Raw genomic sequence first — 17,237 nt, 5'->3', positions numbered from 1 at the left:
AATGCAAATAAACTAAATGCACCTATCTATATGAATGCAACTAAATACAAAATGATTCTACCTACTTGGTTAAAAGTAAATCAATCTCCAAGAACATATATGAACAAGTAGGGCTAAGGTCATATGATGATTCATGAATCCTACCAATTCAAATATCAAAATGAAGTTCAAATAGACTTGCAAGAAGAAAGCTCATGAAAGCTGGGAACAAGGAATTGAACATCGAACCCTCACCGGAAGTGTATCCGCTCTAGTCGCTCAAGTGTATAGGGTTGATTCACTCAATTCTCCTCTAATCATGCTTTTCAAGATTTATTTTTCTTCTAACAATCAACAATTATTCAATGCATGCATACAAATATCATGAGGACTTTTTCATAGGTTGTAATAGGGCTAGGGTCAAGGTAGGATGCATATGCACTACAAGAAAAATCACTTTTAGCGGCCATTTATTTTGCTTTTAGCGGCAATAAAAATAGCCGCTAATACATTTACCGGCAATTAGACATTAGCCGTCTTATGCTTCGCCGCTAAAAGGTTTTAGTGACAATTATAACATTTGCCGGTAAAGATCTTTTTAATGGACGCAAAAAGTATATAACTATTAGCGGCCATTTTCTTGGCAATTTATATGGCCACCAAAAGTAATCATAAGATTACAATGTTATTCACTTTTAGTGGCCATTACTATTGCCGCCAAAATCCATTTTACTGGCAATTTATATAGCCACTAAAAATAATTTTAAAATTATAATGTTATTCACTTTTAGTTGCCATTATTATTGCCACTAAAATCTTACGACTTTTGTTAGATATATTATACTCGTTTTCTTAGAAGTACCAAACTATCTTTTTTCTAGAATCAAATATATATTTTTTCCAACAATTATTATTATTATGCATAATATAAATATACTGAAATTAATTACTATAAAATGAAATATTTTATTAAACTCAAAATATTAATACACAAATTTCTTTTAAAAAATAATAAATCATGTTACAAATCTAAACAACAAAAAATGCTACAAATTACAAATCTCCACAAGATCTAGATGCTATTCTTTCTCCTATCTTCAACAACCTCTTGTCTATCTCCCAATTTCCACATTTTGCTTTTGCAACTAAGGGTTCCTCCACAGTTGAAAGGGAATTAATTTGAAGAGCGTGACCTTGATCCCTATGCCAAGAAAGAAGATGTGATTAGATGTCATACAAAAAATAGAAATAGAACAAAAATACAGTTGCTCAATAACTAATCTAAATTATTTCTTAACTAGCATTTCTAATGAGGTATTAAATTTGTCCATGTTACAAAGAATGGAAATATATAAAAGATTAACAATATAACAGTGTATAGATCATAATGACACCAAAAAAAAATTCTCCACTGGTCGAGAACTATTTACCACAACAAGATTTTTCATTTCATTAGTGACTTCCCGCAAAAAAATGTCTTTGACGTGTCCCCATGATATCCCTGAAACATACAATTAGCAAAGCATACAATTAATTGATAATTAACAATAATAAAGAGGAATCAAAGAGAAAGCAGAAGATCAATTACTATGCAAGCAGAAGGACTAATGAGGAAAATATATATATATATATATATTAGTGTGAAAGTAGGATCCTAATATTAAAAAGGGACAAAATGACCCCATGACCTTTTCAGGGCTTTAAGTCTCTCCCTATCACATTCCACTAGGAGTTTAACTACCCTATCATGCTGCTTATTCCCCCTCAATATTGATGCAGTATATTTTGACACACTATCCTATACTACCCTGGCCCTTTCTACTCCTTACTTGGACCCCCTTCATTCCCCTCTTTATTTGTTCTTTTATGTACTCTACTAATAGGTGGTGCAACATATGAGGTCCTACCAGATTATGTATACACTTTACTTTGAGATTACTAATTACTTAATCCCAATCCTAAGCACTTTCTTGAACATGCATATAATTATAATTCTTAAAACAGCGAGAATGACAATTAAGAATGTAGTTCAAGATGATTTCCATTTTCTGGATATAAGAGCATACACCGAAAGGCAATCAAAAAAGTGATCTGTTCACTAAATAAATTTTCACCAGGAAATTAGAAGCATACATTCAGGTATACTGTCACAACAATATTAATAATGTCACTATTCTGCAGAAAAGAGATAAGTGTCATCGGCTTATGAGTGATATGCATACCAAGGATAAAGTGAAAAAATAAATTAATAATTATGTATATAGAGAGAGGCTTGTGAAACCTGTAACTGCCTAGAATCGGGTATTCCATGGCACATGCACTCATTAACTGATGTGCACACATTTTTTGGAAATCCACCATAGCCAAGGGGTGAGGGATAAGCACCAGCATCAATTATCATCTGATGCACTGCTTTATCAATTTCATTAGTTGTAACAGACGGCTGACAATATAAACAAAAATAACATCAGATATAGAAAGAAAAGATGTGTACACTACTTTACATAGAGGCATCAGACAGAATGAAAAAAACATATCAAACAAAAATAACATAACTTGCCACTTGAATAATTAAATTAAAATCCAAACAAGGTCAACTAAGTAAAGGTTCTTTTGATCCATAAGATTAAACTCCTATTGTCATTTTAATATTTATTATGAATTTGCTGACATAGTCATGATGCATTAGTAGATCCATCTAATAGCAAGACTAACATAACTTACAAAGTGAACAACTTTTGAAATCATCAGAGAGCCATGTGATGGTGCTTATAAACTCAAGTATCAAAGTGAAACTGCTATGGATCTTACTTAGTCCAGCAAGTTTTTTACTTTATCAGTGGTTAGCTTTAGCAGTCGGTTAAACTTCCATTGTGTTTTCAAATCTCCCTCAAATAATCACCACTAGGGTGCAACAATACCCTGAAGATAGGCCTACAATGGCTTCTGTGATTCTCATGTTAGGAAGTGAGATAGATTTAGTTGAGCCTAAAGATCCCGGCTTCTTTCCCAAGAGGGTTTCTATCAAAGTGAATTCACAGCCACATCAATGTGAAATATCTACAAATGATGAATTAACCAACCTCATTAGATGGCTGGTGAATTCATCAAATTTGCTGTGCAAGTTACATGAAGGCACTTTTGTAAATTTGCAATTGAAGAACTAGTCTTTCAAAAACTGTTTTGGTGCTATAGAGTTTATTAACTGAATATGCATAAAAAGTTAATCATAGAATTTTCTTAAAATGAAGAGAAAATGCATTCTGGCATATGTTGAATTGATGATTATTACAACTACACATTTTACATTCAGATAATTATCAAGAACACATATTAATTAATATTAATAGGGGGTGTGTGTGTGTCTATATATACCTTGCTGAGAAAATGCTTGAACCATTTGTGCTTGCCCTACTCCTTGCCCTGCACATTCACATAATTATCAACAACTTACATTAATTAATATTAATAGGTGTGTATATATCTATATATTTATGCAATACCTTGCTGATGAGAAACTGGGAAATCAAAGTTTTCCAGAGATTGACCCGCTGAACTTGCGCCAAATGGCTTCAAATCCTTCAAGTTCTTGTATGCTTGCTGCTTTATATTTCCACCCAACGCAGCCATTCACATGTATAAGTCTTTTCATCAAATTAGGCACTATATAATTATGATCTGATATTGAAACAGTGGCAAGTGTTCTCATTCATACTCATATGAACAAGCCGCAGAAGAGGATATAGAAAATACAAACCTTGCCTTCCGAATTCAAAGACTCTAGGCTGCAAAAATTTTGGCCATCAAATGAAATTGCTACGGGCTCATAAATGGAATTTAAGACAAGGGATGTTGCAAATTTATTGGTTGCTCTGCTGTGGTGGGAAGGACCTCATGCGGTGGATTATCATAATTGAAGAAGGCAGAGAAGTGAATGTGGCCGTCCATCATCAGATTAGGGTACTCAAAAGGATACTTTTGGCTGTTATCTTTTAGGATCAAAATCAAAATCAAACACTTAAACACTTACAATGCATCAAATATCTTGAACCATGCATAGCTGAAGTATCAAAATCAATCATCAAATCATTGTGAGGGAAGTATAAGATTAATCTGCAAAATGTTCACTCCCTTAAGCGCTTCACATCCTAGAGCTCTTAAAAGAAACTGAGATGATGCACTGTCCAAACCAGAAGTGGGTTCATCCAGGATCAGAAGTGAAGGTTCCATAACCATTTCTAATCCGACAATTACATGCTTCCTTTGGCCGCCAGAGATCCCTTTGCTTTTCCAATGTTCCAACCAAGGAATTCCTCACAGACTGAAGCCACAAGAATTCAATAACTCTTTCAAGAACTAGAACTTTTTCTGGTTTTGACAAATCAGCTGATAACCTTTAACATTAACAAAAAAATTCACTTGAATAAGTTCATTTCTAGCACTCAAAAGTAACAACATAGTTCAGTTAGAATGTGCAGAAATATAATGTACCTGCATTGTGCACTAATCCATAGATTCTCTTCTACTCTCAAGTTTCCATGAACTACATCATCTTGTGTCACAAAGCCAATAATTTTCTTGAAGGAGTGGATTGATTCATTCCTTCCATTTATAAGAATCGAACCGCTCGTGAAGCATCCAAAGGCCTTTCCATTAGATAATATTTGGCTGTTATCCCAAAATAAAAAACAAACACTTAAACACTTTGATTTTAGCTTGATCTACCAGATTCATTAGGATCAAGCAAGCAAACATAGCAAAAGTAATAACACAGAGAGAGAATCACATGCTTCTGAATATTCAAACCAAAATAAAAAAATAAACGGAGAAGATCTACCGGCAGCGACGATCTTGTGCGTCTACTTGAAAGAACGGCGGCGGTGCAAGCGGCGGAGGTGTTGTGTTGCGACAAGAGCAACAATGGTGGCTGGAAGACCTTGGCGATGTAGATCTGAGACAAACAACGATGACAGAGATGCAGATCTGAGGTGAATCGAATGCACACAAAGTCCAAGGAGTAGGATGATGAACGACGGCTATCGGCAATGGTTATGGTGGTGGTGATGGTGGTCGGCGATGGCAATGGTTACACGAGTTAACCCAGACAATGGCTACGTGAGTTAACCCAGCCCAGTAGCAAAATCAATCTTTCATTGATGAAGAAAAGAGAGAGCGAGAAAGCGAAGAGAAAAAAGGGATGGAGAGGGTTTGGGGAAGCTTACAGGTGAAAGAGGAAGGCGGCGCTTTGTGTAAGAGTGAAATTTTCTTTACTTTTTCTGTACGTGTTTTCAATTTGATTTACGGATGAGAGAAAAATTGGGAATAAGAGTTTAGCGGCAATAATGGTAATGGCCGCTATAATAAATTAAAAAAATTAAATTAAAAATACAAAAAGATAATAATTTTCTGGTAATAGTAATAATGGCCACTATAATATACAATAATGATGGCCAATATATAATTGCCGCAAAAAAATAACTTAAATTAAGAAATTAGTGGCCATTATGTTATTACCATTAAAAGTTTGTCGCTAAAACATCATTTTTTTTGTGGTGATGGGTAAGTGGAATAGAGTTTGAATCTTTGATTAACCTAAGCTTCCCACCTAACCTATATAACAACCTATAAAATTCTAAACAAACCTAACTACCTATAATACTTTTTCACACACTCATGCATTCTCTTTTCAATTCACATTCCATATGCATTTTTAATTATTACTTTGCTTTGGGACATTTTTGTCCCCTTTTTATTGCATTTTTTTTCATATATTTTTGTTTCTTTTATTTTTTTCTATTTCTTTTTCTACATCTTTTTCACATTTTTTCTCACAACAAAGTACATACAAACGTATCAATGCATATGGTTTTACATACTTAATGCATAAGCACGTACCGAATCTCATGATTTTCAACAAAAATACAAAATATACTTTTACCTCAACTAATGTCCCAAGTTTCCCATACCCAAATGATACACACCCTCACTAGCCTAAGCTAATCAAAGATCCAAATTAAGGGATATTTATTATTTTTCACTTAGGGATAATGATGTGCTAAAATTAAGAACAAAAGAGATTAAATAGGCTCAAAATTGGCTAACAATGGTTGATAAAAGGTAGGCTATTTGGATAAGTGAGCTAAATGAAATGATGGCCTCAATCATATAAATGCATGTATACATAGAATAATAGACATAAAGAATCAAACAAATCAAAGATTACAATCATAGAAAGAGAATAAGACACACAAGAATGAAAATAATTGGTTATAAGATGTAACTACATAATTAGGCTCAAAACTCACATGATTGTGTTCTTAGCTCAAAAATCATGTTCCAAAATAAATTCTTCAAGCAAGTTCAACAAAAAATTTTTTTTTCAAATTGGTAGAGTGCCCTAAAAATAGTTTCTTGGAAAAGAAATCATCACCCTAACCAAGTAGTCCTATCATAAAAAAATGGTAAAATATGTACACATTCTAACTAACATGCAACCTATCATGCAATGCAACAACTAACTACTAACTAATCAAAGAAAATTAAAAATTGGTGTCGAAAGAGGAAATTGTTACCCACAGAGATCGGTCGGACGACCTCCCCACACTTGAAGATTGCACCGTCCTTGGTGCATGCAAAGAAGAGCAATGTGGATGGGTTGCTACAACTGATGAGCTCCTTCAAAAGATTGTGCGGGTGACTTGTTTGTTACCCCATTTTGAAGCTTCTCCTTTCTCTCTTGGTGGCCAACCTAAAAGGAGAGAAAAAGAAAGTGAATTAAGCCTACAGCAAAGATATTAAAGCAAGTAGAACATAGGCGGGGGCTAATACCAAATAAGAGTAGGGTTCTCACTACATGTTAGCTACGCATGTAAGTGAGAGAGCAATATAGGCAAAGGGCATATCAACTAAGACTTGATGCAAGAGTAAAGTCAAAGTATAAGTAAATGCCATGAAGAGCATGTTGAGCATCAAGTTTAAATAAGAAAGAGTGGGTCATGAAAGACAATAGAAGCTCATATCAATGCACAAAGGACGCAAGAATCATCAAAGGTTAAGCATTGATTTAAAAGTTTCATCACCCAACAATATCAAACAAGTCAAGAAGCACCAAAATAATGCAAGAAATTCTCAACAATTGAGTAAGAAAATTCAACACCATTATTAAAATAGAAAACTTAGAAAAGAAAATAAGAACAAACTACAAAAAAAAATTAAAATGCAATGAATGATAATAAGTTAATGCAACATATAAAATAAAATGAAGATAAGAAAAATAAAAAGTGAAATTTTAAAAGGAGAAGAAAGAAAGTAAGAAAGGGAGAAGAGAGAAGAAGAAAGGTAGAAAGAAAGAAGAAGGAGAGAAGAAAAGAAAAGGAAAGACAAAGAAAGGAGAAAGAAGAAAGAAAGGAAGAGAAGAAGGGAAAAGAAAACAGGGCAGAACAGGGGAAGCAGGGCGCGGAGGGCGACGCGTAGGCATCGTCCACGCATACGCGTGGATCGCAGAGAGTACAGGTGACGCGTAAGCGTCACCCACGCATACGCGTGGGTAGCAGTTGTGCTCCCCGCACAGTTCTCGCACAAATTTCGCACAACTCTCTGGTTTTTGTACCAGGAGTCCCAAAATGCCACACGACGCGTGCGCGTCGGCCATGCTTAGGCATGGCGCGCATTTTTTTTTACATATGAAAACAGAAACAGGGTACTCTCCTATTCTACAAGCATTCTAAAACAATCAATATTCAAATTTAACAACTTTTTGGTTTTTGAAAAAAAAAATTTCAAATACAAAGCAAACAAAACTTGCACTTCAAGTAAAATATAATTCAACAACTAACCTACAACTTAAGGCATAAATCTAATCAAACAAACTAGCAACTAAAACACTAAAACAAGAGTATGCAAAGAAGAAAACTACCTACAATGGTAACTCAATTCAATCATTTATATATACAAGAGAATGGAAAGAGTTTATCATGGTGGGGTGTCTCCCACCTAGCACTTTTATTTATTGTCCTTAAGTTGGACTTTTGGGAGGCTCCTTGTCAAGGTGGCTTATGCTTGTATTCATCCTTGAACCTCTAAGAATGTTTGCTCCTCAAACGGTTGTCAAAATTTCCAACCATCTTCACCAAGCTTGGGTGAGGTTCTTCCCAAGATATGAGCTCCCAAAATTGGTCTTCATATTGTGATCCGGGATCCCATATCTTATTTTCACACCCATCTTCTAATTGATCATCATGATTCCAATTGGGAGATAGATGCATAGAATTCTCATTGGGGCCTCCAAACAACTTCCTAGACCCATGTAATTTAGTTCTACACCAACCATTGCTATTCAACTTTGAGTATGCAACCATCATGAACTTAGAGTGATGTTTCCAACCACTACACAACGCTCTCCTACTCTTAAATCTACAAAGAGCTCTAAGTTGACCATCATTTTCAATCAAACCATATTCAAGTGAGAAAGTAAAGCTTAGGGATAAGAATTTTACCCACTTGAATGTTGTGTAGGATAGTGACTTAGGAAGGGGTATCTCCAATAGTTTTGCAAGTGTCATTCCCTTATGCTCTTCCTCGACTACCTCCACCTCTTTGCAAGCTTCTTCAATTTCAACCTCTTCCTCTTGGTAGCTCTCTTCCAATTCAATCTCTTCTTCATTGCTTACCAAGGGCATGGGAGGTTGTGTATCTTCTTTTTTTATCTCAATTTCATGTCCAATGGAGGAGGATTCAATTTTAGATAAAAATTCCTCAATGATTGAATCCATCTCTTGATCAACCTCTTCAAAGTCTTCCACCATGATGTGCTTTGGAGGTTGCGCACCCTCCTCAACATCAATGTCAAGCTTCTTGGAAGAGGCCTCTCTAATTCTACATTCCCATGGACTTTCAACATCTTCTAAATCTTTAACCACTCCTTCCATTTCAATCATCTCTACCCTCTCCTCTTGTTGCACTCCTTACTTCAGCTCATCTTCTTCACCTTGAAGCACCAAACTCACTCCCTCACTATGCTCCTTGATTGCTTCTCCACATTCAACAATGGGAGTACCTTGATCGTATGAGCTTAGGCGGGAAGAGACCATGTTGCGAACGGCTTCCGCCACAGTGACAAGCACAACTTCTATCTTCTTGAACTCCTTTTGTGTCTCTTCTTGCCTTTGGAGGTAAGAGTTAATATCTCTTTGTTGTGCTAGCTTGAAGGCATGGAGAGACTCATCCATTGGAGGTAGTGGTGGAAGAGAGGGTTCATTGTTTGGGGGAAAGGGTTCATAATTGGAAGGTGGTTCATCTTGATAAGGGTATGGAGATGGTGTATATGGAGGTGGTTCTTGGGAGTAATTGTGTTGGAATGGTGGTGGTTCCATGTATGGTTCATATGGCTTATAAGGTGGTTGGTATGGTGGATAAGGATTAGGGTCATAATGAGGTATTTGGTGGTAGGGGACTTGTGAGTAAGGTGGTTCAAAATTATGTTGAGAAGGTGGTTCATAGGCATATGGTGGTGGTTGTTAACAACTACAATAAGGATCACCACATCCATTAGATTGATATGCATTAGGAGTGGAATTATACCTATAAGAGACCAGAGGAGGTTGTTACCAAGAAGGTTGATCAATCCTTTGAGGCTCCTCCCATCTTTGATTGTTCCATCCTTGATGCAGGTTGTCATGGTAGCTCCCATTTCCTACAACATAATTTGAGCCAAACTCATAGCCAAAAGGATGAGAATTCATAGTGAAAGGGTAAACAAAAACAAAAGCTAACAAGAAACAAAGAAAGCAAAGTTCTAAAACTAACAACAACTAACAAAGAAGCAAAAGGAAAACATATTTACAATATCAACATATATACAATAGCCAATAACATAACACCATTGCAATTCCCCGGCAACGGCGCCAAAAATTTGAAAGAGCAAAACCGTCGACTAAGAATTTTCTTCTCGGTTAGAGGAAATAACTTCGTTGCAAGTATAGTTCTCAACCGACAAGCAATGCTCAAATAAAATTTAATATGATTGTCACTATTTCAACCCCAATAAAATAACTGAGAGTATTAATCCCGGGTCGTTCTCTGATGAACGGATAATTTATACGCTTTTTGGCATTATTTTTTAGTATGTTTTTAGTAGGATCTAGTTACTTTTAGGGATATTTTTATTAGTTTTTATGTTAAATTCACATTTTTGGACTTTACTATGAGTTTGTGTGCTTTTCTGTGATTTCATGTATTTTCTGGCTGAAATTGAGGGACTTGAGCAAAAATCATATTCATAGGTAGAAGAAGGACTGCTGATGCTATTGGATTTTGACCTCCCTGCACTCAAAGTGGATTTTCTGGAGCTACAAAACTCCAAATGGCGCGCTCTCAACGGCGTTGGAAAGTAGACATCCAGGGCTTTCCAGCAATATATAATAGTTCATACTTTGGTCGAGTTTAGAAGACGCAAAAGGGCGTTGAACGCCAGTTCTACGCTGCAGTCTAGAGTTAAACGCCAGAAACACGTCACAAATCAGGGTTGAACGCTAGAAACACGTTACAAACTGGCGTTCAACTCCAAGAATGACCTCTCCACGTGTAAACTTCAAGCTCAGCCTAAGCACACACCAAGTGGGCCCCGGAAGTGGATTTATGCATCAATTACTTACTTCTGTAAACCCTAGTAGCTAGTTTAGTATAAATAGGACTTTTTACTATTGTATTTAGATCTTCGGATCATCTTGGGATGTTTAGTTCTTAGATCATGGGGTCTGGCCATTCGTCCATGCCTGAACCTATCACTTATGTATTTTCAACGGTAGAGTTTCTACACACCATAGATTAAGGTGTGGAGCTCTGCTGTTCCTCAAAGATTAATGCAAAATACTACTGTCTTTCTATTCAATTCAACTTATTCCGCTTCTAAGATATCCATTCGCACTTCAACATGAATGTGGTGATCGTGACAGTCATCATCATTCCCTATGAACACGTGCCTGACAACCACTTCCATTCTACCTTAGATTGAATGAGTATCTCTTGGATTCCTTAATCAGAATCTTCGTGGTATAAGTTAGAACCCATGGATGGCCATTCCTGAGATCCGAAAAGTCTAAACCTTGTCTGTGGTATTCCGAGTAGGATCTGGGAAGGGATGGCTGTGACGAGCTTCAAACTCGCGAGTGCTGGGCGTAGTGACAGACACAAAAGGATCAATGGATCCTACTCCAGTATGATCGAGAACCGACAGCTGATTAGCCATGCAGTGACAGCGCATTGGACCATTTTCACTGAGAGGACAGGATGTAGCCATTGACAATGGTGATGCCTAACATACAGCTTGCCATGGAAAGGAGTAGGATTGATTGGATGAAGATAGCAGGAAAGCAGAGGTTCAGAGGGACGAAAGCATCTCTATACGCTTATCTGAAATTCTCACCAATGAATTACATAGGTATCTCTATCCTAGTTATATTTTACTTATCTTCTATCTATCACTTTATAAAACCATCTGAATCCGCCTGACTGAGATTTACAAGGTGACCATAGCTTGCTTCAAGCAGACAATCTCCGTGGGATCGACCCTTACTCACGTAAGGTTTTATTACTTGGACGACCCAGTGCCCTTGCTGGTTAGTTGTATCGAAGTTGTGACAAATTATGAATTAAGATTAGAGCACCAAGTTTTTGGAGCCATTACCAGGGATCACAATTTTGTGCACCAAGTTTTTGGCGCCGTTGCTGGGGATTGCTCGAGTTTGGACAACTGACGGTTCATCTTGTTGCTCAGATTAGGTAATTTTCTTTTTGTTTTATTTTCAAAAAAAATTGTTTTCAAAATCTTTCAAAAATATTTTCCCTTTGTTTTCGAAATTTATTTCAGAATTTTTAAGAATGAATTCTAGAGTTTCATGAAGCATGTTGAAGCCTGACTGGCTGTAAAGCCATGTCTAAATTCATTTGGACTGAGGCTTCCAAGTCATCATTACAAGAGCAAGCTAGTTGTTGCTAATCAAATTTGTTATTGTATGACTGATTTGTATCTTCTAAAGCTTGGCTGGCTATTAAGCCATGTCTAACCCTTGGATTGGAGATTTAGGCTAACATTGAAAGATTCCTGGAATTCTTATTAAAAATTTTTTGAATTTCTTATTTTCTTTTTCCTATATGTTTTTCGAAAGATATATACAAAAATCCAAAAAAATTAATAAAATCATAAAAAATCAAAAAAAATATTTTGTGTTTCTTGTTTGAGCCTTGAGTCAATTTGTAAGTTTGGTGTCAATTGCATTTTTTCAAAAAAAAAATTTTGCATTTTTCGAAAACTCATGCATTCATAGTGTTCTTCATGATCTTCAAGTTGTTCTTGATAAATCTTCTTGATTGATCTTCATATTATATTGTTTTGTGTTGTATGGTGTTTTTCATATGCATCCTTGAATTCTTAGTGTCTAAGCATTAAAGATTTCTAAGTTTGGTGTCTTGCATGTTTTCTTTGCATCAAAAATTTTTCAAAAAAATGTTCTTGATGTTCATCATAATCTTCAAAGTGTTCTTGGTGTTCATCTTATCATTCATAGCATTCTTGCATGCACTTATTGTTTTAATCTAAAATTTTCATGCATTGAGTCTTTTTCATGTTTTTCTCTCTCTTCATTAAAAATTCAAAAATAAAAAAAAATATCTTCCCCTTTTTCTTCTCATAAATTCGAAAATTTGAGTTGACTTTTTTAAAACTTTTTAAAATTTAGTTGTTTCTTATGAGTCAAATCAAATTTTCAATTTAAAAATCTTATCTTTTTCAAAATCTTTTTCAAAAATTAAATTTTTTTCATTTTTCTTATTTATTTTCGAAAATTCTAAAAATATTTTTCAAAAATCTTTTTCTTAATTTTATATCATATTTTCAAAAATATCATCAACAATTAATGTTTTGATTCAAAAATTTCAAGTTTGTTACTTACTTGTTAAGAAAGATTCAAACTTTAAGTTCTAGAATCATATCTTGTGATTTCTTGTGAATCAAGTCATTAATTGTGATTTTACAAATTTATTTTTCGGAATTCCCTCTCTCCCATCTCCTTCTATTTATTTATTCATCTACTAACACTTCTTTTCATCTCAAATCACTGCTCTTATCCTCACCCTTGTGTTTAGATTATCCATTCTTCTTCACTCTTATTCCCTCTCCTCTTCTACTAACAACAAGGGAACCTCTATACTGTGGTAAAAAGGATCCCTATTATTATTTTCTATTCCCTTCTTTTTCATATGAGCAGGAGCAAGGACAAGAACATTCTTGTTGAAGCAGACCCTGAACCTGAAAGGACTCTGAAGAGGAAACTGAGAGAAGCTAAAATACAACAATCCAGAGACAACCTTACAGAAATTTTTGAAAAAGAAGAGGAGATGGCAGCCGAAAATAATAATAATGCAAGGAGGATGCTTGGTGACTTTACTGCACCTAATTCCAATTTACATGGAAGAAGCATCTCCATCCCTACCATTGGAGCAAACAATTTTGAGCTTAAGCCTCAATTAGTTTCTCTGATGCAACAAAACTGCAAGTTTCATGGACTTCCATCTGAAGATCCTTTTCAGTTCTTAATTGAATTCTTGCAGATATGTGATACTGTTAAGACTAATGGAGTAGATCCTGAAGTCTACAGGCTCATGCTTTTCCCTTTTGCTATAAGAGACAGAGCTAGAGTATGGTTGGACTCTCAACCTAAGGATAGCCTGAACTCTTGGGATAAGCTGGTCACGGCTTTCTTAGCCAAGTTCTTCCCTCCTCAAAAGCTTAGTAAGCTTAGAGTGGATGTTCAAACCTTTAGACAGAAAGAAGGAGAATCCCTCTATGAAGCTTGGGAGAGGTACAAGCAACTGACCAAAAAGTGTCCTTCTGACATGCTTTCAAAATGGACCATCCTGGATATATTCTATGATGGTCTGTATGAATTAGCTAAGATGTCATTGGATACTTCTGCAGGTGGATCCATTCACCTAAAGAAAACGCCTGCAGAAGCTCAAGAACTTATTGACATGGTTGCTAACAACCAGTTTATGTACACTTCTGAGAGGAATCCTGTGAGTAATGGGACACCTCAGAAGAAGGGAGTTCTTGAAATTGATACTCTGAATGCCATATTGGCTCAGAATAAAATATTGACTCAGCAAGTTAATATGATTTCTCAGAGTCTGAATGGAATGCAAACTGCATCCAACAGTACTCAAGAGGCATCTTCTGAAGAAGAAGCTTATGATCCTGAAAACCCTACAATAGCAGAGGTAAATTATATGGGTGAACCTTATGGAAACACCTATAACACCTCATGGAGAAATCACCCAAATTTCTCATGGAAGGATCAACAAAAGCCTCAACAAGGCTTTACTAATGGTGGAAGAAACAGGTTTAACAATAGTAAACCTTTTCCATCATCCACTCAGCAACAGACAGAGAATTCTGAGCAGAATCCATCTAGCTTAGCAAATTTAGTCTCTGATCTATCTAAGGCCACTCTGAGTTTCATGAATAAAACAAAGTCATCCATTAGAAATTTGGAGGCACAAGTGGGTCAGCTGAGTAAGAATATCACTGAAACCCCTCCTAGTACTCTCCCAAGCAATACAGAAGAGAATCCAAAGAGAGATTGCAAGGCCATTGATATAACCATCATGGCCAAATCCAAGGAGGAAGGGGAGGACGTGAATCCCAAGGAGGAAGACCTCCTGGGATGTCCAGAGATCAATAAGGAGTTCCCCTCTGAGGAACCAAAGGAATCTGAGACTCATCTAGAGACCATGGAGATTCCATTGAACCTCCTTATGCCATTCATGAGCTCTGATGAGTATTCTTCTTCTGAAGAGAATGATGATGTTACTAAAGAGCAAGTTGCCAAGTTCCTTGGTGCAATCATGAAGCTGAATGCCAATTTATTTGGTAAAGAGACTTGGGGAGATGAACCTCCCCTGTTCACCAATGAACTAAATGCATTGGATCAACTGAGATTGCCTCAGAAGAAACAGGATCCTGGAAAGTTCTTAATACCTTGTACCATAGGCTCCATGACCTTTGAGAAGGCTCTATGTGACCTTGGGTCAGGGATAAATCTCATGCCACTTTCTATAATGGAGAAACTGGAAATCTTTGAGGTACAAGCTGCTAGAATCTCATTAGAGATGGCAGACAATTCCAGAAAATAGGCTTATGGACAAGTAGAGGACATGTTAGTAAAGGTTGAAGGCCTTTACATCCCTGCTGATTTCATAATCCTAGATACTGGGAAGGATGAGGATGAATCCATCATCCTTGGAAGACCCTTCCTAGCCACAGCAAGAGTTGTGATTGATGTGGACAGAGGAGAATTGATCCTGCAACTAAATGAGGACAACCTTGTGTTTAAAACTCAAGGATCTCCTTCTGTAACTATGGAGAGGAAGCATGAAAAGCTTATCTCACCGCAGAGTCAACCAGAGCCCCCACAGTCAAACTCTATGTTTGGTGTTAGGAGGCCACAACCAAACTCTAAGTTTGGTGTTGAACTCCCATATCCAAACTCTAAGTTTGGTGTTAGGAGTCTATAAAATTGACCTGATCACCTGTGTGGCTCCATGAGAGCCCACTGTCAAGCTATTGACATTAAAGAAGCGCTTGTTGGGAGGCAACCCAATTTTTATTTATCTAATTTTATTCTTATTTTTATTGTTCTTTCATGTTTTATTAGGTTCATGATCATGTGGAGTCACAAAATAAATCCAAAAATTAAAAACAGAATCAAAAACAGCAGAAAAAAAAATCACACCCTGGAGGAAGGACTTACTGGCGTTTAAACGCCAGTAAGGAGCATTGATGAGCGGATATTTTATACGCTTTTTGGGGATAATTTCATATAGTTTAGAGTATATTTTAGTTAGTTTTTAGTCTATTTCTAGTAGTTTTTAGGAAAAATTTATATTTCTGGACTTTACTATGAGTTGTGTGTTTTTCTGTAATTTCAGATATTTTTCTGACTGAAATTGAAGGAGCTGAGCAAAAATCTGATTCAGGCTGAAAAAGGACTGCTAATGCTGTTGGATTCTGACCTCCCTGCACTCAAATTGGATTTTCTGGAGCTACAGAACTCGAAATGGCATGCTTCCAATTGCATTGGAAAGTATACATCCAGGGCTTTCCAGCAATATATAATAGTCCATACTTTGCACAAGGATAGATGACGTAAACTGGCGTTCAACGCCAGTTCTCTGCCCAATTCTGGCGTCCAGCGTTTAGAGTCTTTTATTATTTATCCCTTGTTAAAATACTTTAAACTTATAGCTCAGTTATTTAGAACGTGGTGTTTATGTTCATGATATTTGGCTATCATATTTTTTAAAAAAAAACCTTTTTCAAAAATAATTTTTCTATTAAATCCTGTGCCAAACTTTAAGTTGGTGTTTTCAAAAATAATCTTTCTTAAAATTTTTGAAGGTCCCATAACTCATTTGGCTAGAGCGTTAATCTGTGTTCTTGGTAATTGGGTTAGAATCTTTTATACTCTTTTCAAAACCTTCTTTTTCAAAAATAATTTTTTTCTATTAAATCTTGTGCCAAACTTTAAGTTTGGTGTTTTCTTGTTGATTTCCCTTTGATTTTCGAAAATTTTGGTTTGGTTTTCTAAAAATTTTAAGTTTGGTGTTCTTCCTTCATGTTCTTGTGTTCTTGTGAGTCTTCAAAGTGTTCTTGAGTTTCCTTGTGTCTTGATCTTAAAATTTTTAAGTTTGGTGTTCCTTGGTGTTTTCCCTCCAAATTTTTCGAAAACAAGGAGCATTAGATCTAAAAATTTTAAATCTTGTACTATCTTATTGTTTTTCTCTCTCCTCACTAAATTCAAAAAAAAAAAAATATCTTTTCAAAATATCTCTTCTAACTTCCTAACTTCTTATCTTTTCAAAATTTGTTTCAACTAACTAACTAACTTTTTGTTTGTTTCTTAACTTTTTCAAAACTACCTAACTAACTCTCTCCCTCTAATTTTCGAAAATATCTTCCTGTGCAGACGGAATTATCCGTAGGTGTGTCCCCAGAGAGGAAGCACAGAGAATCCTATGGCATTGCCACGGATCTCAATATGGAGGTCATTTCGGAGGTGAGCGAACAGCCACCAAGGTCCTCCAATGTGGCATCTATTGGCCCACACTCTATAAAGATTCCCGAGAGTTTGTACGTAATTGTGACAGTTGCCAAAGAGCTGGTAATCTGCCTCATGGTTACGCCATGCCTCAACAAGGAATCTTGG

General features: G+C 36.0%; 1 long non-coding RNA gene across 5 annotated transcripts; it reads right to left on the bottom strand.

Annotated features, from left to right (window-relative positions):
* Positions 926–5,273, bottom strand: LOC107639573. 5 transcript variants are annotated; one of them, XR_002361426.1, is made up of 7 exons: positions 4,817–5,273; positions 4,471–4,647; positions 3,483–4,373; positions 2,261–2,422; positions 2,094–2,154; positions 1,410–1,480; positions 926–1,180 (listed from the first exon to the last, which is right to left on the bottom strand). It is a non-coding gene; the product is annotated as an uncharacterized LOC107639573 (long non-coding RNA). The 5 variants fall into 5 exon arrangements; XR_001620221.2 differs by having other exon boundaries at positions 2,113–2,154; XR_002361425.1 differs by lacking the exon at positions 2,094–2,154 and having other exon boundaries at positions 3,483–3,657; positions 3,737–4,373; positions 4,817–5,271.

Source organism: Arachis ipaensis, chromosome B04, assembly GCF_000816755.2.
Source record: "Arachis ipaensis cultivar K30076 chromosome B04, Araip1.1, whole genome shotgun sequence".
Lineage (NCBI taxonomy): Eukaryota > Viridiplantae > Streptophyta > Magnoliopsida > Fabales > Fabaceae > Arachis > Arachis ipaensis.
This window is presented reverse-complemented; position numbering and strand designations above follow the sequence as displayed.